Below are 23,508 nucleotides of genomic sequence, written 5' to 3'. Positions count from 1 at the left end.
CCTTTTTTGATCACGCCATCCTGTCTTATGCACCTGTAGTTGGATGCACTCGTCACATCCGTTACCTCTGGCTCTGACAAGGACTCTTCGATCTTCTCCATATTTTCACTCAGCTCTTTCTTCTTCTTCGAAATGACGTGCTTGAGCTGCTCGCAAACGTCTAAAATAGTAAAGTATGATCCAGCTTTCAGGACCATCTCCTGATTATAAGGAAGGTTGCACGCAGCACAGGCCAACCGTGGAGAAGTAGCACTGCTTTCGAGCAGTCTGGTGCAGTTTTCGCAGTACAGGTATTTTCTGGCTACAGCAGACGTCCTCGAACACCACAGCTTTTGGAACATGTACTTGCTCCGTGGCAGAACATGAGTCGTCGCTCCGTACAGCATGTCGACGAACTCTAGGATATGCTCAAGCAGAGGTCAGGTCACTCTGTGGGCGCTTGCTATGGACAACAACATAGCGACGGCGGCCGCTTTAGTTGCTTTAGAGTGCGGCAGAGTGGCGCTGCCAAACTCCGCGAAGCATCGTTGAAAAAGACCGTCGTCATCCAGCAGAAATGAAGAGGAACGGGTGCCTTCTTCCGCGTTACCACTCTCCCCCTCAGTGCTCCCCTCAATATCACTCACATCATTGACATCCGAAGGCGATTCGTGAGAGTCTCCGCTCAGGTCGGCGGCCCAGCTCGGTTCTTCAGGCTCTTCGTCAGAAGGCGAACTCTACGATGAGCTCCTACTGGAGCTACCCAACGAAACAGGGGGGTCGTCACTGTGTCCGGGACTCGCAGGTAGCGGTGGTGATTCGCTAACTGCTTTTCGATTCGACGGCGAGTTTTGCAACTCAGAGTCCCGCTTGTTTTTCTTATGCAGACATTGCGTCGATCGAGGAAGTACAAAGTCTTCATCACAATATAGGTACCGTTTTCTTCGTTTCGGCGTCCTAGGGCTCGCCATGTTCGCCGCTGCCGACCACGGGGGATAGGACCAAAACAATAAGACCCTCTGGGTTATTGTGGACACGTCAGTCGTAGAATAGGTAGTCGCAGAGCGCAACACGTCAATCTCTTCAGCCTTGGCTTCGCTCGGCTACAGATAGAATCGTAAATTAGGATTGTTATTTTTGCACATGAATGAGTTCTACCTAGATTCCTGTTCTAAATATTATTAAAACTAGTAGTCACATCTTGAGCCATGCAAATAATTGTTTCTTTTTTTTCTTCTCCTTATTTCATATTAAAACCGAAACTGACAAAGTATTTACATTTTTTTAGTTTTTTTCGGGGTATAGAATTCTACAATTATTGTTTAGCTTTATTTTTTTTCTTAATGAACCTAAGTACATTTAAAGATAAAATAAACACTAATGTTGACCAACCAACGTTGGTTTAGTTTCGGTTTCTATACTTGTTCTTTTATTATTTTTAGAGCGCAGCTCTTAGGCGCCCGTTTCCGGCTTGAGCGGCGTCGCCGTCGGCGTAACCAAGCTCACTCCAAGGTCATGTGGCCCCCCAAGGTCACGTGACCCCTCCCTAGGTCACGTGGCCCCAAAGGTCACGTGACCCCTCCCAAGGTAACGTGACCCCTCCCAAGGTCACCTCAAGGTCACGTGACCCCCAAGTGACCCCCACGTGACCCCCAAGGTCACGTGGCCCCCTACCTGAGGTCACGTGACCCTCCTCCCCCCACCGAGGTCACGTGACCCCCTCCCCCCGAGGTCAGGTGACCCCCCGGAGCATATTAAAAAATGGGGAGGAGGAGGGGGGTCTACCCTCCCCTTAGTACCCTTCCCTCCTCCTCCTCAAGAGCTGAGCTCCAATTCGGAGTTACAGGGAGTTGTAAACGGCTTCCACTTTTTTTAAGAGAATAATTTTTACTTGCGGGGCTATTCAACTGTGTTCAGCCAACTGATTATAGGGATTATCAAATTGTGTCCACATTATTAATGTACTACTCGCAGCTTTTGGGGGCATATAAAACCGGCTTAAATCCGACTTATTGCCCGAAGCGGTACGCAAAGAGGCCTACCGCTTTGAGGCAGTTAGAAACCTCGGGATGTAATATTTCGACAACACACACTTAGTTTCTAAGCGATACACAATTGGCGGCCGTAGCTGACGCCTGTTACGCTAGTTCTGCTCAACACTCTATGAGGTCCGGACTCCGCACTCACGTGCACACTCCTAACGGCGACATTGTCTAAGTACCGTGAAGAATTTCTCCAATGACCAAAAACAAGAAGAAAACACTTGTACGTATCGGGACACCACGGCCGGCTTGCTCAAAGCAGCGTCTCAGCTCAGACTGCAAGAAAGAAAGCACTGCCAAGGCAGTCGCGCAAGCTGAGACGCGCTTCAAATTCAGACTCAAACGTTAGCCTTGGCAATGCTTTCTTTCACCAGTCTCAGCTGAGACGCTGCTTCGAGCAAGCCGGCCCGGGAGTTCACGACATTTCGTTGGCCCTCTGAATGCACAGCATAAAACGAATCAGTGAAACGAATAGACTCCAGCGGGATTCAGCACACAAGTGTATATGATGGTGGAAGCTTTTAAGAAAAGGTTATGGAAAGTCCAGTTCACCTGAGTAAAACAAGTAAAATGGAACATCTTTATGTGCTTTGCATGTAAGCCTAAATATTATTTTTGGTCTCTGTGGCGCTCGTTTCGGCCAAATTAGGTCAGTATTATGGTAGCCAGTTTATTTCCTTCCCATTCCACCCGTTTTTCAGTCGCAATAAATGATAGAGTGGCCAAAAATATTCTTGATGACGTCGAGGGAAAAAAAAGGCCTAGGAGAAATTTTTTCAGAATCAAAAGCGTTGCACTTTTTTTTTACTTTGGGTGTTTTATGTTTCATACTTTCAAATGACTAATCCACCAACTTGGAACACCCCTGTAGTAAATGTCAGCGCGATACGTTGATGCTCGAAGGACAGTTAAACATCGTGAACACTTAGTTGAAATACCTGGTCGGCGTTTTTTGTTTCTTTTGCCTGCGTTAAAGATTCGGCGACTGACAAGGGCAGCGAGTGTTCGCGTTGGACTCAATCAACATGCACCCGATAGCCAATCAAGCACAGGCTCCACATTTCGGCTAATGTTAGCGATAGTTCGAGAGTTAGACCTAATGCTGAAATGCTCGACTCCTTGTTCTCCCGATTTTGAGGCGTTACACCATATTGTGTTGGACGCCAATAGTAATGTCTAATAGAGCGGTAATTAGTTAGGAATAATGCTGTAATACTTAACTTCTAGTTCTCCCATTTTGGGGGTGTTACACAGGAGATCAATGGTTACAGCATTCAATGTTAGACGCTAACATGCAGTTATCGTATATATGGTTGAGTGTCTTTCAACTGGTGATTTTGTTTGTTAATTTATTAACTATTAATCAGCGCGCATCATGTGGTGCACTCAACGATACAATTGCACCAGGCTTTGGATGCCAGTGTTGGCATGTATACGACGCACGAATGTCGTGGTGGGGCTTGGTAACCCACAAGGCCTCCTGCGTGTACGCGTTTTCCTGCCGTCTCGGTTTTCGCGTCCATACAGATTTAATTTTCTCTATGTGTTCACGCGCAACATACGTTGCAGTTCTAATCAATGTAAACTTTATGTGCAAGTGACCATCATTACCTCATTATTAAAGAAATAAGTGGTGTTCGCGCAGTTTTGCAAAGAAAATGAGTGTGAGTGTGATGAAGTTAGCGAGATAATTGTTACATATAGCTCAATGCATTATTATTAGGCTCTGCAAGATTGAGTTCTTCGACCGACGTGCACATTTTTCATACCTATATTTTGAGAAAGGCATTGTAAAGTTTCGTGAGCTCCAAAACGAAACTAGTGCATGGCCAGAATAGCCGACAAATCCAAATCCAAGTACAAGCCGGGCTGGTCGCCAGGGTTGCCTGGTTGGGCTATTAATAGCTAAATTGGGCTACTTAGTATTGCAGTTGGCGTTGAAATTTGGCGGTTGGCTATGTGGCTATTTTTGGGCTACTTCAAATCCTAATCCGGCACTTCTTTTTTTCTTTTTTTTAACTGCAGACGGACAAAACACACAAAGCGACAGTCCACTCTCTCCGGATTCTGCTTTCGGGGTTTGCGTGGGCATGACGCCGGATCCTGTTAGCTCCACTTAGCAACGGTGACCTAGATTCAGCTTATACCCCTGTCAAACGGGCTAGTTTAGTGTCACTACAAGCGAGTGCACTTCGCCCTTAGTGTCATTTCTGTTGTGTGCCACACGACTCCTTCCTGAGGAACACACTTCGCTTGGAGTGAGTTTGACGAACTCACTTCGCTCGATCGAGCGCTTGGAATCAGTAGGAGTGTTTCAACAGTAAAACATAACAACACAGAAACCAAAAGCGTGGCGTAAGTTTTATTTTATAAAGAAAAAGAAATTCGTAAAAGCGACGACATGTAGAAGAGTGGCATTGCAAAAAAAAAAAAAAAAAATAGTGGGGTGGACTTGGAGTTTAGGCTGATCTGAATCATGATTAGCGGAGCGCTGAATTGATAAAAGACGACGACAAAGTCACTCATTCATGGCTATCTTGGTTCGCAGCGAATGATAGAGTCTACTTTTGTTTCAGCATGTAACTATTCGAGACAAGACGATAATTATGATCTGATTAGGCAGTGTCAGGGCCTCCTCGTAGTCTTCCGTGGAACGAAGCGGAACGCCAAAGTTGGATATGCTTCGTTCTATATCTTGGTTTGCGATGATCGATCAGAATCATCCAATTTGCATAAAAATCGTTCATTAACGTAACGTTGTTTTAGGGCACAGCTCCTAGGCACCCGTTTCTGGGTTGAGCGGCGTCGCCGTAACCGCGCGTTGCATTAAGGGCTGTTTCCCAAAATGACGTCACACGTGACGTCACGTGTGACGTCACGAGGGTAAGATTTTCCCGCTAAAATTTGCGGTAAAAGTTTTTGCTAAGTTTGGCGGAAATTTTTTCCGCTAAATTTAGAGGGACAATTTTACCCGTGTGGCGTCACACTTAAAAATTTCAGATGACCTGTCATCTAAAATTTTGCGGTAAAATTTTTTGCTAAGTTTGGCGGAAACTTTTCCCGCTAAATTTAGAGGAAACATTTTACCCGTGTGACGTCACGTGACGCCACACTTAAAATTTCAGAGGACCTGTCATGTGACGTCACACGTCAATTCAGCGGGAAAATTTCCCGACTAAATTTAGCGGGAAATTTAGCGAAATTTTTACGCTAAGTGGGATGGGAACAGGAGAGGAGGATGGGAGGGTACGCAGGGGAAGCAGCTGGCATACCCTCCCCTTCGTACCCTTCCTCCCTCCTCCTCAAGAGCTGCACTCCAATTCGGCATTACAGAGAATTGTAAACGTCCATTTTTTTAACGTGTATTTATTTAGGGGTATCGAATTCGAGTGGGCTAGCGGCCACGTTATCGAAGTACGTGGAGAGGAAGCTCGCGCTGGAGAAGGAGAACCCAGTGATCCTGAGCTCAATCCCCAGCCCTGCCTGAAGAACACACTTCCGATGAAGCGAGTTCGGGGAGCACATTACGCTCGCTCTGGTAGGCCAAGTGTGTAATCTCGATAGCAGTGTTCAAGGAGTAACAATAATAGAAGAAATGAACGATGCGTAAAATTAGTATTATTTTGATAGGAGTAATATTAGATGCGCACATGTTTTCTGTTTTCAGTAAATTAGTGCATTGTCGAAAAAAAAGCGGCTAATCTAGTTTCCAGCCTTGGCCCCTGCACGACGGCCAACGACGGCTGCAGGAGCCACCTGCACGACTCCACCAGGAATCTGAAGGTGGCAGGAAAGACGCGAAAGGCTTGCTTGAAGTAGAACTCGCCCAAATGGGGCAAGGTACATGTCTTCGAACCATCGTTCGTTCCTTTGGAAAGTCCACCGTTGTCGACTGATCACGGGTAGGTTGTCGGTCATGAGAGTGGCTATGGTGAAGGCATTGGCCTGCAGCTGTTGATCGATGTCACTTGAAATCCTTGTCTGTGCATCGGCATCCAGGTCCAGCTGCCTCTTATCTGAAAGGCGTTGGGCTCTCACGGAGAAAAGTGCCCCAAACATGCGCTTATACTGTCCAACATCGCGGATATCGCACTCCAGCTCGTCCTCCACACACTCCATGATGTTTCATTGTGGCGAGTGGCCGAGTGGGCTCGCGCACACCAGCTCGGAGCACGCGGAGCGAAAGCTCGCGCTGCAGAACCCAGGAATCCTGGGTTCAATCCCTACTTCTGCTCGTTTCGATCTGTACTCCGTTTCATCTTATGTTGTACCGCAGACAAGGCTAAATGCTCGAGCTCATAGCGTTGGGAGCTACTCTTAACGCTGTGGTCGGTTTGCCTTGATGCATACCCGACCCGGAGGAATAACACGGAGCCAACTGTTTCAACAACAAGAAACTACATTTAATCGGACATGCACGAGACGATTAACATTGTTACCACCGGCGCCTGAGTCCAGGCAGCGACTCTCCGTGCGCCACCTCTGATCTGCCTTATCAAGGCGGCGCATCCGATGTGCGCATGGCTGGCGTGACGTCGCCGCCACGCGGGAAAATTTCGGCACCTTTGCCTCGCGTCGGGCAACTTGGCTGGGGAGCCGCCAGGGTGCCCACAACGCACGAGAGCTTGTGCCGCCTTGATATGCCCTAGAGCAAGGAACTCGCGCTTGTAGCCTTTTCTGCGGTACATCATAAGGTGAAACAGAGTATCGAACCGGCGTGCGGACGTGTATCACTGGCTTGTAATGGCTGATCGTAATGATGAAATTGGATTTAAATTTGGATTAAAACTCGTGACTTAGCGCAACAATGTGTGGTTACGTGTCTCTAATAAGACGATGAAGTTATTTATGCGTGTGCACTGTAATATGTTGCGTGCCCATTTCTTACCCATCGTTATTGCCATCATTTTGGAGCGAGACTAAGTTTTCCTGTCTAGCACCAACACACTTGGAGTGTGTTTCGACGGGTTGAAGTGCACTCGCTTGTAGTGACACTAAACTAGCCCGTCTGACAGGGGTATTAGAAGGGATCGATTTGTATTCATTGTGGCTTGGCTTATGCTCCCAAGTTAGTGCAAAGAAGGTCTCCCGTCTTCTCTCTAATGGCGTGTTTTGAGACGTCCAGCAGAATTGCAGGTCGTCCGATAAACCGTGCGGTACCCAAAGGGGTACCGGATATAACAAAAGAGGCTTTTCCACAAAACATAAAAGTTTCTTAAAGTAACCATAACAAAGACAACAATGAATAGTTTGAACAAGCTAAAGTTCAAAGTTATAACCCAGATCTTGCCCAGTCAATGCTAAATAGGTGTTGATGCTATAAAAAACGCTCGGAAACGGCCGTCACTCGTCACTTAGGTGTTGCGTCTTCGTCGCAAGAGTCTGCCGTGGTCACCAGCATGGGAAAGTGGGCCAAATATCCGCGCTCCTACCGAAAGGAATGGGAAAGCGATCCGGACGAAGCAAAAGGGCACAAAGTAATCTTTTGAAACTTTTCACAAAGCATTTGTGCCTTTTATGCAGACATCGATGATCTCAAAAATGAAGTCAGACTACAGACTCCTCCAGTCAAATGTGAGAAATCTTGTTGATGACTGTCTGATGACATTTTGAAAGAATGTAAAAGATGCAACTAACAGCGCCGGAGCAGCCACGTTTCCGTTGCTGTCAGAACTGGCAATCGCGCTCCTGACACTGCCCATGTTGAATGCCGCCGTAGAGAGGTTGTTAAGTCACTCGTCTCTCACAAAATCGGACCTAAGGAACAGGATGCCCCTTCAAACTCCTGAAAACATCCTTCATGCGAAGTTTACATTTCTTGGAAAGAACAAGTGTTGTAAATACTTCAACCCTAGTGAGGAATTGTTTGCCCGTTTTAATACGCGAGCCATGTATGAGGGGAATCAGCCGAGCACAAGCGATAATATTGAGTGTTTTATAGCTATGTGACTGTGAAAAGATTTGTTTCCAAATTCTGCTACTTTTTCTGTGTTGTTTCAAACAAAACGTTTTCAACACATTTCCAAGATGTCGTAGTTCTTGCAAGCTGCAGCTAAACCCTAGATGTGCAGACGCAGTGCGTTCGCCTTGAGCAAGATGTATGCGAGTGTACACCATTTTGGGCTCCACAAATATCTTGAATTTGGCTACTTTTGGGCTACATAAATATCTTGCATTTGGCTACTTTTGGGCTACACCGTCCGGCGTTTGGCGGTTCGAGCTAGAATCTACCTGGCAACCCTGCTGGTCATTCGTGGGGTTGTTTGGATTGTTCCGTAGCTTCGTGCGTCCACGTGGGAGCACCTGCAAGTTGTGTGTACGAGGAAGAATGTACGCTTATATTAGATACGCGGACAAGCAGACGTCTATACTTCCCATCTCATTATTTCAGAGGTTCGAGCCAAAGCATTTAAAGGATTTCGACCCCAAGAAGTCGAAACTTGCCTTCTTGCAGGGCCCTGATGGCGGCGATGGAGGATACTATGACGCTAAGGTTATAATGTTGGGAGGTAAGTAAACCATTCTACCATTTGCTAGAACCAAAAACGTATATTCAACTTTGGGTTAGGTTTTGTCTCTATTATTTAGAAGAGAACGAGCATTTGGACCAAGACAAGACTAGATGTCATTTCTTTATTTCACGGCTATCGGGCTTAAATTGAGCGTTCGGAATGGCTCTTTGTGAGGAGAATATGCGATGTTTCTTGATGGAGTGTTAAAAAGAACTGAGTTCAAGCTGGGCGAGCGTCCTTCCTCCTCGCTGTGCGAGGACTTGGTCTCGTCGATGGGTGCCTGTAAGAAGCGTCGCGATCACAATACAGTTGGCAATGCAAGGTTTTTCAGGTTCTACAGGTCAGTCTATGTAAGACAGTCGTTGCTGTCGCAGGGCAATGAGCACTCACGGTGAAACGTCCCAGCGGATGAGACCTTTCACTTAATTTGCATAGGCAAAGTAGGCATCGCAGAAAGGTTTGAATGTGGTACTAACGCTGGCTTCCGCGCCAATTGCAACAAACCGATGCTGAAGTTTGAGAACATTGCCTTTTCTGGATCAAAAGATAAAAAAGGAGCACAAAGTTTCTTTATGAGAGCGCGTCCAGTTAGCAATAATATAATTTTTTTATGGTGCCTCTAAGCGAAGATATAAAAGGAAAAAAAAAAGAGCTAGAAAAAAAGCAATTTTTTGGGGAAATTTAAACAGCGCAAAAGACGAGGGACCAGACGAAGAAGTGACACGGATGCAGCGCTGACTTACAACTGAGTTTATCGATCGCAATGTACCGTAATATACTGAGTAAGCGCTCACTCAAAATTCGAAGAAAATCGCGAAAAAATAGGGGATGGGCACCTGTGAGGTCATCAATTTACATATATATATATATATTTTTTTTTTCAGGTGTTTTTAATTTTTGAGGTGGGCGCTTAGTGTGGAATGGGCGGATGCGCGGTATTCTACGGTTTACATGCATTGTCACGAACAAAGGGAAGAAAAAAGTTGAAGGAGGTAATCGGCTCACATCACCAATAAAAAAAAAGATAAGGCTCCTCTACAAAGCCATACAGAGCGTGTGGTAAAAAAAAAACAAGCGAGTCAAGGAACTAGAAAATCAATTTCTTTGCCAGACAGGGCCACCGAAGGACTGCTGACTGATGTAGCGCCCAACCCCAGGCATGTGACGAGCGCAAAAGGGGCCAATAACGAGAAGGGAAGAGAAAGAAGAAATTTTGTTTTCATTCCTTATATGCACGACTTGGCCCACAACCTAAAACGGAGTGCGGGCAGGTGCGACATGGACGTGTTGTTCTCTGCTCCTGACAAATTGTCAAGGTTGTGCAGAGCTGTTAACCCCTCTTTTATGAAGGCTACGGCTGGCAAAACGAGACATTGAGATAGCTTTCTCGCGTGTTAAGAGGGAGTGGTTTATTCTCTCCCCCCGGCGTGTGGCAAGCGTTATGTTGGTCAGAAGGGTCGCTGTCTGCATGACAGGTTAAGAGATCACGTCTACAGTGTCTCCACTACCGTGTCTGATCATCTTGGCATTCATTGCCGCAACTGTGGCTGCCTGCCCGACTTCCAATGGTGTGAGGCTGTCATTAGACGATTTTCAGTTGCTCCACCAGACATGTGTCGGTACAGAAGTTTTGTGAGACTATTTCGTTGAGGCCGTTAAACACTGCATTAATCAGTTTGTGGCTACTCACAAAAACGACAAGGAAAAAAGGTTTTTGGAACACTAGAGATATCATTCAAAAAAGGGAAGAATAAAGCGTTATCGGAAAACCCTTAAACGTAATCCAAATGTCGATAAAAGGGTGCAACTTCACGCCATGAGACATGATTTGAAAATGCTTGTGAAAGACTCGAAGAGCAAATTTAATAGCGTCAATCTGAAAAAGTTCCTTACTGATGACCCTGCAAAATTTTGGCGTTATATTAATCCGCGTGCCAAATCGGGAAGCGACTCCGGCAACAGTCAAGAACGCGTTGAAGATTTTAATTCCTTCTTTTCTTCTGTTTTTACGCAAGATAACGAAAGTTTGCCGGGATTTAAAGATTTCTCCGAGTATCGTTCAATTGGAAATATTGAAAAGCACGAAGGAGTTTTAAATTTATTACGTAATATAGACGTTAAGGAAAGTTGCGGTCCCGACGGAATTTTGAATGCGTTCTTAAAAGGTACGGTGAATGGGTTGCTAAGCATCTCACTTTAATTTATCAATCACCCTGAAATGAATGTCACGTGCCTAAAGCATGGAAGACTGCCAGAATTATACCTATTCATAAAGGCGGTTCGGAGAGTTGTGTAGAACATTTCCGCCTCATATCTCTTATTAGTACGTGCTCCAAATAAACTTCTCGAATACATCGTTTCTAAACATATGTTGACTTTTCTAAATGACCATAATATACTGTATGAAAAAATGAAAATAGCAAAAGTTTGTGTGATCCATAAAGGGGGTCCCCAGAATAATATGAATAACTATAGACAAATATCGGTACTTCCGGTCTTTTCTAAAGTAGTGGAACGCGTTATTTACAAAGTTTAAGTGATTTCTGTAATAAATATAATATTATTACAAGCAACCAGTATGGTTTCTAAAAAGGCAAATCAACTGAAATGGCACTGCTAAATATCAAAAACCAAAATCATAGACAATATTGAAAATCAGTGCTATACTCTGAGTGTTTTTTTAGATTTCAGGAAGGCCTTTGATTCTATAAAACACGACATCCTACTCCGAAAGCTACCGCTGTATGGAATAAGAGGCAGTGTGCTAAACTTGATAAGCAGTTACATGACCTAACGTTTTCAATATACCGTCCTCAATGATATGCGCTCTCCTTTAGCAAAATTCGATACGGTGTGCCGCAGGGGTCAATTCTCGGCCCATTACTTTTCCTTCTTTACATCAATGATATAGTAAACATCCCACAAACACCTAACATAATTTTATATGCAGATGATACGAATGTATTCTTTACTGGTAGCTGTTTGGATAGCATAGAAAGAGAAACAAATAATTGGCTGGAGCAACTTTACTTATCGTTAGGCTCAAACCAGTTAGAGCTGAATACGGCAAAGACTAAGTACATTACTTTTAGAGCAATACAATAAGCCCATAACTAGCGAAATTAGTATATATTTTCAAAACTTGAATATTGAACGCGTGGAATCTTTTAAATTTCTTGGTGTTCGTTTTCACGAAAATCTATACTGGACTTGTCAAGTGAACGAACTCCGAAGGGATATTTCTAGATGAATTGGTTTAATTTGTAAGCTAAAATACCTTCTTCCAGCCTGGTTAAAAAAAAAAAAAACTGTATATATCTCTGATTCACTCGAGGCTGCATTACTGTTTATTGGTCAGGGGGACGACTACAGCAAAGTAACATTAAGCAATTATTTACATTGCCAAAACGCGCAGTCAGGTCAATTGATAATTTACGTTGGACTGAATGGACTTCCCCTAGCTTTATTAAACATTAAATATTAACGTTAGACAATCTTTTTTGCCTAAATGTCGAAATTTCAGTTCATACTCAAATAAACAGGAATCCCGCAATATTTTACGAAACATATTTATCCAAGCAAACGAATTACATCTTGAGACGCCAGCAGTTTTCAAAACCTAAAATAAGAACTAGTTACGGTACACAAAAAATATCCTAGCAGATAACCGATCTTCTTAACAGAAATGATTCTGTATTCGAATTAGCCCCGACAATAGCGTCCATGTTTCCTTTCAAAAAATACCTTACGGTATACTTCAATGTGCCTAGTGTGTATTCCTAGTATAGCTCACATCAAAATAGATTGTACATTTTTTGTGTCTCATATTTCTATCTTCTCAGATATTGTTTTATTTCTTATTTATGCGGTTTTTGATTCATCTCCTGTGCCCTGCTGCTGAGCGCTGTAACGGGGGTTGGGACCTAGTCAGGTGATTCGTTTTCGCCTTTTGTCCCAACCCCCCTGACAATTGTGTCAAAAATAAATAAACAAACAAACAAACAAATATAAACACGGTTTCCGGAAAGGTCTGTCTACGACCACACAACTTGTTGAGACAGTGCATGATCTTGCTTAATCTGTTAACAACCGAAGTCAAACTGATGTAATATTCTTGGACTTTGCAAAAGCATTCGACAAAGTGTCTCATCCTAAATTGTTGCTTAAAATTGATGCCATATTTAAGAACCCCAAAATTACAAATTGGTTTTCTTCTTGTCTTTCTTCGAGAGTCCAGTTTGTCGAGTCTGGAAAATAGAAGTCTAGCTTTGCACCTGCCCTTTCGGGAGTTCCACAGGGTAGTGTACTCGGACCACTATTATTTTAGAGCGCAGCTCTTAGGGGCCCGTTTCCGGCTTGAGCGGCGTCGCCGTCGGCGTCGGCGTCGCCGTCGCCGTCGCCGTCGCCGTCGCCGTCGGCGTCGGCGTAACCGCGCGGTGCATCATGGGAAATGTCCCATAATGCACCGCGCGAGCCCCCCACCAAGGTCACGTGACCTCGTGGGGGGTCACGTGACCCCCCGAAGTCACGTGGCCCCCTCCTCGAGGTCACGTGACCCCCGCCGATGTCGCGTGACCCCCCGATGACGTCATCGTCACTGATGACGTCACCGGCATCCACATCGTCATCGTCATCATCACTGATGACGTCACCGGCATCCACATCGTCATCGTCATCATCACTGATGACGTCACCGGCATCCACATCGTCATCGTCATCACTGATGACGTCACCGGCATCCGCATCGTCATCGTCATCATCACTGATGACGTCACCGGCATCCACATCGTCATCGTCATCATCACTGATGACGTCACCGGCATCCACATCGTCATCGTCATCATCACTGATGACGTCACCGGCATCCGCATCGTCATCGTCATCATCACTGATGACGTCACCGGCATCCACATCGTCATCGTCATCATCACTGATGACGTCACCGGCATCCTCATCGTCATCGTCATCATCACTGATGACGTCACCGGCATCCACATCGTCATCGTCATCATCACTGATGACGTCACCGACATCCGCATTGTCATCGTCATCATCACTGATGACGTCATCAGTGACGTCACTGATGTCGTCACCGGCATCCGCATCGTCATCGTCATCATCACTGATGACGTCATCAGCGACGTCACTGATGACGTCACCGACATTCGCATCGTCATCGTCATCATCACTGGTGAAGTCATCAGTGACGTCACTAATGACGTCATCGGTACCCGCATCGTCATCGTCACTGATGACGTCATCAGTGACGTCAGTGATGACATCATCGGCATTGGGGGTCACGTGACCCCCAAGGTAACGTGACCCCCCCCTGGTTAGTTTAACCCCCCCCCCCCCCAGTGCCCTTCCCTCCTCCTCCTCAAGAGCTGCGCTCTAATTCGGCGTTACAGGGAGTTGTAAACGGCTTTCATTTTTTTTAATATCTATAGATGACCTCCGCTTTGGGATTTCTTTTCCAATTAAGTTGTTTGCAGACGACTGTATATTGTATAATAACATTGAAACCCAACAGGATGAAATCGAACCAAGCAATAACCTCAGCAAAATTAAGCAATGGTGCGATGAGTGGCAGATTGAGTTAAATCCATCGAAAACGGTATTGATGACAGTAACACGAAAAAAGACATTTTAAGTTGTGATTATTTTTAGACAGCACTAAACTTCTCCGTGTCGATGAACACAAATACTTAGGATTAGCATTCACGAGTGACTTACGATAGAACACTGACATTGAAAAAGTCTCATCAGAAGCTAACAAGGCAATCTGGTACCCTAGAAGAAACATAGCTAGCGCCACACCAGAAATAAAAAAATATAGCGTATAAAACATTGGTGAGACCACTTCTCGAATATGCACAAATTATTTGGGACCCATATACAAAAGCCAATACTACTACACTCGAAAGGCTTCAGCGGCATGCAGCTAGATTCACCTTTAGTAAATATAACCGCACAGATCCTCCCACTGATCTATGCTGTCGTGCCGACCTTCCAGCTCTAGAATTAACAACAAAGTGTGAACGTATAACGTTTTAGAGCGCAGCTCTTAGGGGCCCGTTCCCGGCTTGAGCGGCGTCGGCGTCGGCGTCGCCGTCGGCGTCGGCGTAACCGCAACTCTCGTAACCCTCGTGAGGGTTACGAGGGTTAATCTCATGAGGGTTACCCTCACGAGGATCACGAGGGCCACGAGGGTTACTTACCCTCGTAACCCTCACGAGGGTTACGAGGGTTAGTTACCCTCAAAAGGGTTATCTTCACGAGGGTTACCCTCACGAGGGTTACTTACCCTCGTAACCCTCACGAGGGTTACGAGGGTTAGTTACCTTCACGAGGGTTACCCTCCACGAGGGTTACTTACCCTCGTAACCCTCACGAGGGTTAGTTACCCTTAAAAGGGTTACCTTCACGAGGGTTACCCTCACGAGGGTCAGGAGGGTTATCAGAGTTACCCTCACGAGGGTCACGAGAGTTACCCTCACGAGGGTCACGAGAGTTACCCTCACGAAGGTCGCGAGAGTTACCCTCACGAGGGTCACGAGAGTTGCCCTCACAAGGGTTACTAGGGTTACCCTCACGAGGGTCACGATGATTACCCAGGTCACGTGACCCCGGGGGGGGGGTCACGTGACCTGGGGATACCCCCCGAGGTCACGTGACCCCCCATTGACGTCATAGCCACTGATGACGTCACCAGTGACGTCACTGATGACGTCACCGGCATCCCCATCGTCACCGTCATCATCACTGATGACGTCATCGGTGACGTCACTGATGACGTCACCGGCATCCGCATCGTCATCATCACTAGTGACGTCACTGCTATCGGCATCGTCACGTGACCCCCCCCGACGTCACGTGACTCCCACAAGGTCACGTGACTCCCACAAAGTCACGTGACCCCCAAGGTCACGTGACTTCCCGCCCCCGAGGTCACTTGACCCACCCCCTCCAGTACCCTTCCCTCCTCCTCAAGAGCTGCGCTCTAATTCGGCGTTACAGTTAGTTGTAAACGGCTTTCATTTTTAGAGCGCAGCTCTTAGGGGCCCGCTCGAGGCTTGAGCGACACCGACGCCGCTCAAGCCACGGGGGCACGTGACCTTGGGATGACCAAGGTCATCTCAAGGTCACGTGGCCCCCAAGGTCATCCTAAGGTCACGTGACCGCCAAGGTCACCCCAAGGTCACGTGACACCCAGTCACGTGACCCCCCGAGGTCACGTGACCAATCCCCCCCCCCCCGAAGTCACGTGACACCCCCAGGTCACGTGACCACCCCCAGGGTCACGTGACCCCCGCCGAGGTCGTGACCTCCCCGATGACGTCATCGATGACGTCACTGGCATCCGCATCGTCATCGTCATCATCACTGATGACGTCATCAGTGATGATGACGATGCGGATGCCGGTGACGTCACTGATGACGTCATCAGTGACGTTGACGATGCGGATGCCGGTGATGTCATTAGTGACGTCACTGATGACGTCATCAGCGATGATGACGATGCGGATGACGGTGACGTCATCAGTGACGATGACGTCATCGGGGAGGTCACGTGACCTCGGCGGGGGTCACGTGACCTGGGGGTGTCACGTGACTTCGGGGGGCATCCGCATCGTCATCGTCATCATCACAGATGACGTCATCAGTGACGTCACTGATGACGTCACCGACATCCGCATCGTTATCGTCATCATCGCTGATGACGTCATCGGAGTCCGCATCGTCATCGTCACTGATGACGTCATCAGTGACGTCACTGATGACATCATCGGCATGGTCACGTGACTCCCCAAGGTCACGTGACCCCCCCGGGTCACTTCACCCCCCAGTACCCTTCCCTCCTCCTCCTCAAGAGCTGCGCTCTAATTCGGTGTTACAGGGAGTTGTAAACGGCTTTCACTTTTTTGTTCTTAATTTTAGAGCGCAGCTCTTAGGGGCCCGTTCCCGGCTTGAGCGGCGTCGGCGTCGCCGTCGCCGTCGGCGTAACCAAGGTCATCCCAAGGTCACTTGACCCCCAAGGTCATCCCAAGGTCACGTGACCCCAAGGTCACCCCAAGGTCACGTGACACCCAAACTCACGTGACCCTCGGGGTCACGTGACCCCCGATGACGTCATCAGTGACGTCACTGATAACGTCACCGGCATCCGCATCGTCATCATCACTGGTGATGTCACCGGCATCTGCATCGTCATTGTCATCATCACTGATGACGTCATCAGTGACGTCACTGATGACCTCACCGGCATCCGCATCGTCATTATCGCTGATGACGTCATCAGTGACGTCACTGATGACGTCACCGGCATCCGCATCGTCATCATCGCTGATGACGTCATCAGTGACGTCACTGATGACGTTACCGGCATCCGCATCGTAATTGTCATCATCACTGATGACGTCATCAGTGACGTCACTGATGACGTCACTGGCATCCGCATTGTCATCGTCATCATCACTGATGACGTCACCGGCATTCGCATCGTCATCGTCATCATCGCTGATGACGTCATCAGTGACGTCACTGGCATCCGCATCGTCATCGTCATCATCACTGATGACGTCACCGGCATCTGCATCGCCATTGTCATAATCACTGATGACGTCATCGGTATCCGCATCGTCATCGTTACTGATGACGTCATCAGCATCGTCATCGTCACGTGACCCCCCTAGGTAAGGTGACCCCCACCCAAGGTCAGTTGATCCCCCCCAGTACCCTTCCCTCCTCCTCCTCAAGAGCTGCGCTCTAATTCGGCGTTACAGGGAGTTGTAAATGGCTTTCACTTTTTTATTAAGTAATTTGCATAAAAAATCTAATTACGTGGACTTACGCATTGGTGAACCCAGAAGGCACCGTCATTCTATGTACACAAGAGAGGCGTCTGTTAGAAACGATTGCTTCAAGTATAGTTTCTTTCCTAGATCGACTACGACCAACGTTTGTAGAAAAACGTTGGAAGCGACTGCACTCTCGCATTCCCGCCCCTCACTCCGAACAGAAAGGCGCTAGTTTCGGTTTGAGGTTGGTAGCTTGTCTACAACATAGTTGGCGACAGCATCAGTCTTCTTCACTTGGTGCATTTGGCGTGTTCTTACTTCTCCGTGCAACACTCTGCGAGTGCGTTGCATTCTGGGAGAGAACTCGAACGGTGCCAGTGCGTGTCAAACGAACTCGCTACTAGTGACGGCTCGTACGGCGATATTCCTTGCATTTATTATTTTTATGTCACCGATAAGCTTCTCTGTGTAGCGTTCTGGACGATGCCCGGCATGTTCATCCATTGTGCAGTCTGAGGCCCTGGCGTTATTTATTTATTTATTTCAAAATACTGCGACCTCGATGAGGTCATTGCAGGAGTGGAAAGAAAACATACATATACATTCAGAAACGCCAACAATTAAAGATGTACACACCCTACGGAACAAAACTTAAAAAGCCGTGAAAAATGCAATATAGTTAAAAAAGAGGAATACAAGAGCTCAAAATCAATCACATACACTTCAGTAGCAGACTCCGGGCACCATGCAAGAACACCTACTGTATTTCTAATACAAACCTATCAAAATCGAGATAACGAACTGATTATTTATGTTATTCTGGTTTTCTATCGTTCGAGGAAAAAAAATATTTAAAACAGTTCAGATGGGCTCTGTATGGTACAAGATTTAACGGATGGAAGCTTCGAGTGCGTGATTCAGTAACAAAACCAACATATTTTTCCCGATTTTGTGTACAGTTATTATTCACTATTTTGTGTAGGAGCTCGTCTAGAATCAAGAGACGTAAGTCCTATGTCAGTCATGGTAGATGTAGGAGAAAAATTGGCGTCATAGCTATTGCAAATAAATCTAGCTGCCTTTGATTGTATTGCATCAACCTGCTTAGTATCACCCTTTAGATACGGATCCCACACTACACAACCGTACTCTAAGATAGGTGTAATCAAGGTCTTATACGCCGTTATTTTAACTTCCCTAGTTGAAGATTTTAAGGTTCTTTTGACATCTCCTGGCCTTTGCAGAGCACGAGAACAAATGGAACGGATATGCTTTTTCCATTTGAGACTAGGCGTGACGAAAATACCCAAATACTTGTATTCATGAACTTGACACAGAATTATATTGCCAGTACCATACCTAAAAACAGACGGTTCCTTCTTATTAGTAAATGACATAACGACCGATTTCTCAACATTATTTCCATCTGCCACTCCCTACTCCACTTAAAAAACTCTTCCAAAGAGTCATTTAGCAAGGCATGGTCACCTACGGAGTTGATTTCGTTGTATAAAACGCACTCATCTGCATAGAGGCGAATTTTAACTGGAAGACCATTTGCGACGTTGGTAAAATGAAGTAAAAACAAACAAATGTCTTAAAACCGATCCCTGTGGGACACTGGAACTAACTGAGACATTGCTAGATTGAACATCCCTGTATCCCTACCAAAAAAAAAACGGTTTAAAAATAAACCAGAATGAATCCGGAATTTTAATCCGTCATATGGGCCCCTAAGCAAACCGGATTTCTAGAAACCGTAAATGAACCGGAAATACCCAGTCCGGAAACCCAACCGTAATTGGTCGAAGCGGAAGCTGAACCGTATCTTGCCAATCCGTAGAGCTTCACCGGAGTGGGTCTAACCGTATATTAAACCATATCAGGCAACACCTGAATATAATAGAAGTAGTTTAATAGAGTGACACACCTACTGTTTCACCTTCCGATGTATGGCAGCTGATGCTACAAGCCATCCCTTACAAAAATGTCATATCTAGACTTATAATGAAAATACAGATATGGATATATAAGGAATGGGGCAGATATGACCACATATGCATAATCAGGCCGTATATGGCTACATATAGCCATATCTGCCCAATTCCTTATATACCATATATAGACTGCTTTATATGATCCCGTGTTTGGGCCTGGCAAATAGGGTACCCACCTCATATAACGCAATTTTCATGTGATGCTCCTTCTAGCATCACATTAAAATTATTGCCATGGGGCAGGTACCATACTTTCAGGTCCAGACATGGGATGATATTATGCATTTCTATGAATATCCACAAAATATACATTGTACTTCTATCCCACACTGCCAAACGTGTGTTTACGTAGATACATCGGCAGAATAGGCCACTGACCAATCTTTACTGGCCTGGTTCGAAATTTGTAATTCCGACAAATATGTATGCTACAAAAATCAAATGCAGGCGATCGCTAGTTAGCAAACATTGCAACATATCATTCGACGTCTGAAAATCACAGCCCTTTGGCGGGATTGGTTGTCGAGGGAGCAGACAGATATGGTTTGCAAAAAAAGTTTTATACATAAAAGCGCCAAAATTCCAAACAAGCACTTCCGCCGTTCAAGAAAAAATAATAGTAATATCACACGAACAACCATTAAAATAAACTAAATATGTAATAGCACACAGACTCCTATTAAAATAAAACAAAAGGAAGGCGACAATTAAGCTGTAAACTATACGAAAGTTCCAAAGTCGTTGATCCTTACTCACAGGGTAAAGTTCTGATTGAACACTCCGGTCGAGCACAGCAGTTTTGACATGGGCTTGCTTGCTAGCCTCGTCGAAGTCCTTCCTTGCACCGTGCGATGTTCAAAGTTCCCCGTCGCTCCTCGCTGGCCTTGTTTTTCCGTTCAGTCCCGAAATCATCCCTTGTGACCAACACGTCGCACACACACACACGCACAGACACCATTGTTCGCCGGAACCAATACAAGATGAAAAGTTCATTACTGCTCCTTGAACACGACGAGGTCACCACCGCTTCCCGGACTGGAAAATGACGAGGGCATCATATTTTTAACTAAAACTTAATAAAAAAAAATAAATAAATAATGAACACATAAGTAACAGAAACCCGGACTAAATCATAAGAAAAAAATGAAATAACGAAAGAGTAAAAACACAAAGGACTTGCACAGAAAGCCACATTTGTTCAATTAAAAATGACGTTTAAGCCTGATAAAAAAATATTCCTGCTGCGCTAACCATAACCACTATGGTGTGTAAACTATGCGAGTTTGAGCAATGCAGGAATATTTGTGATCATAATCAAATGTCATTGCGAACTCAAAACGTGTGGCTGCCTGCCTAGGTCCTTCATATTATTATTTTTCTGAATCCTGTGTTCAGTATTGTGGCTGCTCAGGACCAGGCGGAACTTGGTGGTGCTTTTTCCATTCCGACTTTATTTTGGACAGCTTTGTACCCATAGGGAGAAGCACTAGCTTCTCTACATAATCCCACCCCTTCTCCTTGGATGTACCCTCCGTGCATGCTGCAATTGGAAAAAAACAAACAATAATCAGCAGATATACACATTATTAGCTACATTGTTTTGTAATAATTTTTATAAATAGGCCCCTGGCCTAGGGCAACACAAGACCTTTTTTGGGCGATGTAAAGTTTTGACCCAAACAGTTTGTTCCGCATTTTGCAGAACATACCCTGTAAAACCTTAAAGTGCACCATTACGATTGTGCTTCATATGTGCATGACATTTAAAAGCCAAATCCGCAAACACTTCACAATAATTGATGCGTATTAAGCAGTGTGCTTTATGTGGGGCCTTTAAGTGCAAAGCATCCAAAGTGCACGTCCGTCTGCATTTGCACAGTATACAGAAGAGGGGAGAATGCGGGCGGACTGCTGTTTTCACTCCTTGCAGCATATAGCTCAAGGATTCTCTAATTTTGCTTATACAGGGCATTTCACCGCACAGAACGTACAAACACAAGCTTGGAGATCGCACACGCAGTCTCAAAAAACGATTACATCGCATTTTGTTTTTGTTTGCACCATAAAACGTTTTGTAATCATAATCATAACATCAATGGGAGCACAAACGATTGCATGAAAGTTCCCAATTGGGTCTGTTTTATACCGCACAGCCACTGTCTATACACAAATCAACTAGCTCTACACATACCGCTCAGCACACCACTGCTAGGCTGAATCAGATAAGTGACACACTTGCCGAGCTTGAAGTACAGTCGTGATCTATACAAAGGTGAACAAGCAATCGTCGACTGCTCAGTACTGGGAGCATCATCCAGCAGCTGACCTACTCTCCTTTTCAAATGCCTTGCGAACCAAGTGTGGTAAGTCGTCGGATAAGGAGAGAACGTCACCACACACGGAACTGAGCCGTTGATACTCGCCTCTTTACCTTCATATGGATCAAGTCTCTGTCTGGCCAAAGTAGCCAGTGTGTGTGCAGCACAAACGGCTGTATTGAAATCTCAAAAGGATGAAAGTTCAGAACAGGCTTGGTAAGGTTTCACATTGCAAGTATGCCCATGCAAATTTCACTTTCTAGAACATAAAAATGCATTTCAAATTGTCACCCAAGACAAGCTGCTCTGACACAGCTGTAGATATAAGGCAGCTTACCCATCAACAACTTTTGCACACTGCCATGGACTGAACCTCGGCTTGGTCGATGCTAGCTTCTGTTCGGCGAGGGCTGCACTGAGTAGAAAGGTGAAAAATGTGCCGTGGATTATGTGAAACAAACAAAAGCAATCCTAGCATGCACAATTCGCTAGAGGCACTGACAAATAAAAATCAGAGGTTAGGTCAATTATGTTAACGCAATATACTTCAAACGCGTACCATGAGTGCTGGCAAAATATTTGCTGCCTTCAATCTAGATAAGCTTGTAAATGTACATGCCAAATAACAAATAACTTAAAACCTGAAATATATTTCGATGGAACTACAAAAACCGAAGACTAGCTCTGCAAATATAATGCTGTCTAGTACACCCTAGATGTGTAGAATCGGACTACAGCGTCCCCCTTACAAAGACTGAAGCAAAACAAGTATAGAGTCTGCAGTGTCACTACAACAGAAACGATGGTATTGTGATCTCGTGGAGATAAAAGTTCGGAACAAGTGTGACAGGCTTTGGCATGACAAATATGCCCATGGCATTATTCATTTTTGTATATTCTACGGTGACAGTGCAGGGAAACAATCACACAACAGATACTCAGAAAGACAAGCACACGCGCTAAACTTATAGCTCTTCTGTATTCGACTACTTCATTCTTCTCTTCAACGTCTGAATAGACTTTCAAGAACGTGATAAGCAGAAGAAATAGCACAAAATACAAGGAAAAAAGCGAAAGACAAGACAAAAGAAGAAAGAAAACCCTTACACATCATCATTCTCTCTACCGCTATTGTTTAGATAGAAATTGAAGCTCTTTGGTCGACAACGCTATAGAAAGACTACTTACACACTTGCATACCTGCCAAGTTCGGAGAAATCAAATCCGGGAGAACGGGGAGGGGGGGGGGGGGGGGAGGGGGGGAACATTATTATTTTTTTTTTTAGTTTGACAAGAAACCCCGTAAAGAAGCACTCTGCGCGAATCACACTGTCTTCGCAGTTGTTTTGGAGTAAACTGCCAGTGGTGCCCTGCCCTTCTACGGCACGAGCATGGTTCTGATGCTTTCGTGAAGCGATGTGTATCTTTATGTCAAGCTTGCCGCCATGCGAAACGCTCACACATCGCAGGCGCACATGGTACAGAATCCATACTTGTCAGCTTTTCGCGAAGCGACAAAGCACGGAAACTCAGTCGCGTATGATCTCAGAAATACTTGTAAGTACTTCTTCTTGGCTTTTGAAAGTGTCATCGATCGTTCCAACAGATCAGTGGTTCCAACTAAACTCGGGGAAACACGAAGAGTAGTTCGGCGTTCCGCACCTCACTCAACGACCTGACAAAGCCAACTGAAGCCTAGCGCACCCATGGTCCTATAAGCAGTGTTTCAAAATGCGCTCTAACTTCAGGAGTAGAGGTTTCGTACCTTGGCGCCTTGGCGTTTGAATAGAGAGTTTTCGCAGACCGCGTTGCCCCCTCCGCTAACGTTTCAACTGCGCCTGCACGCCGATAGCCTTGACTGT

Source organism: Ixodes scapularis, unplaced genomic scaffold, assembly GCF_016920785.2.
Source record: "Ixodes scapularis isolate PalLabHiFi unplaced genomic scaffold, ASM1692078v2 PGA_scaffold8__174_contigs__length_109621045, whole genome shotgun sequence".
NCBI lineage: Eukaryota > Metazoa > Arthropoda > Arachnida > Ixodida > Ixodidae > Ixodes > Ixodes scapularis.
Note: the sequence above shows the minus strand (reverse complement) of the source record.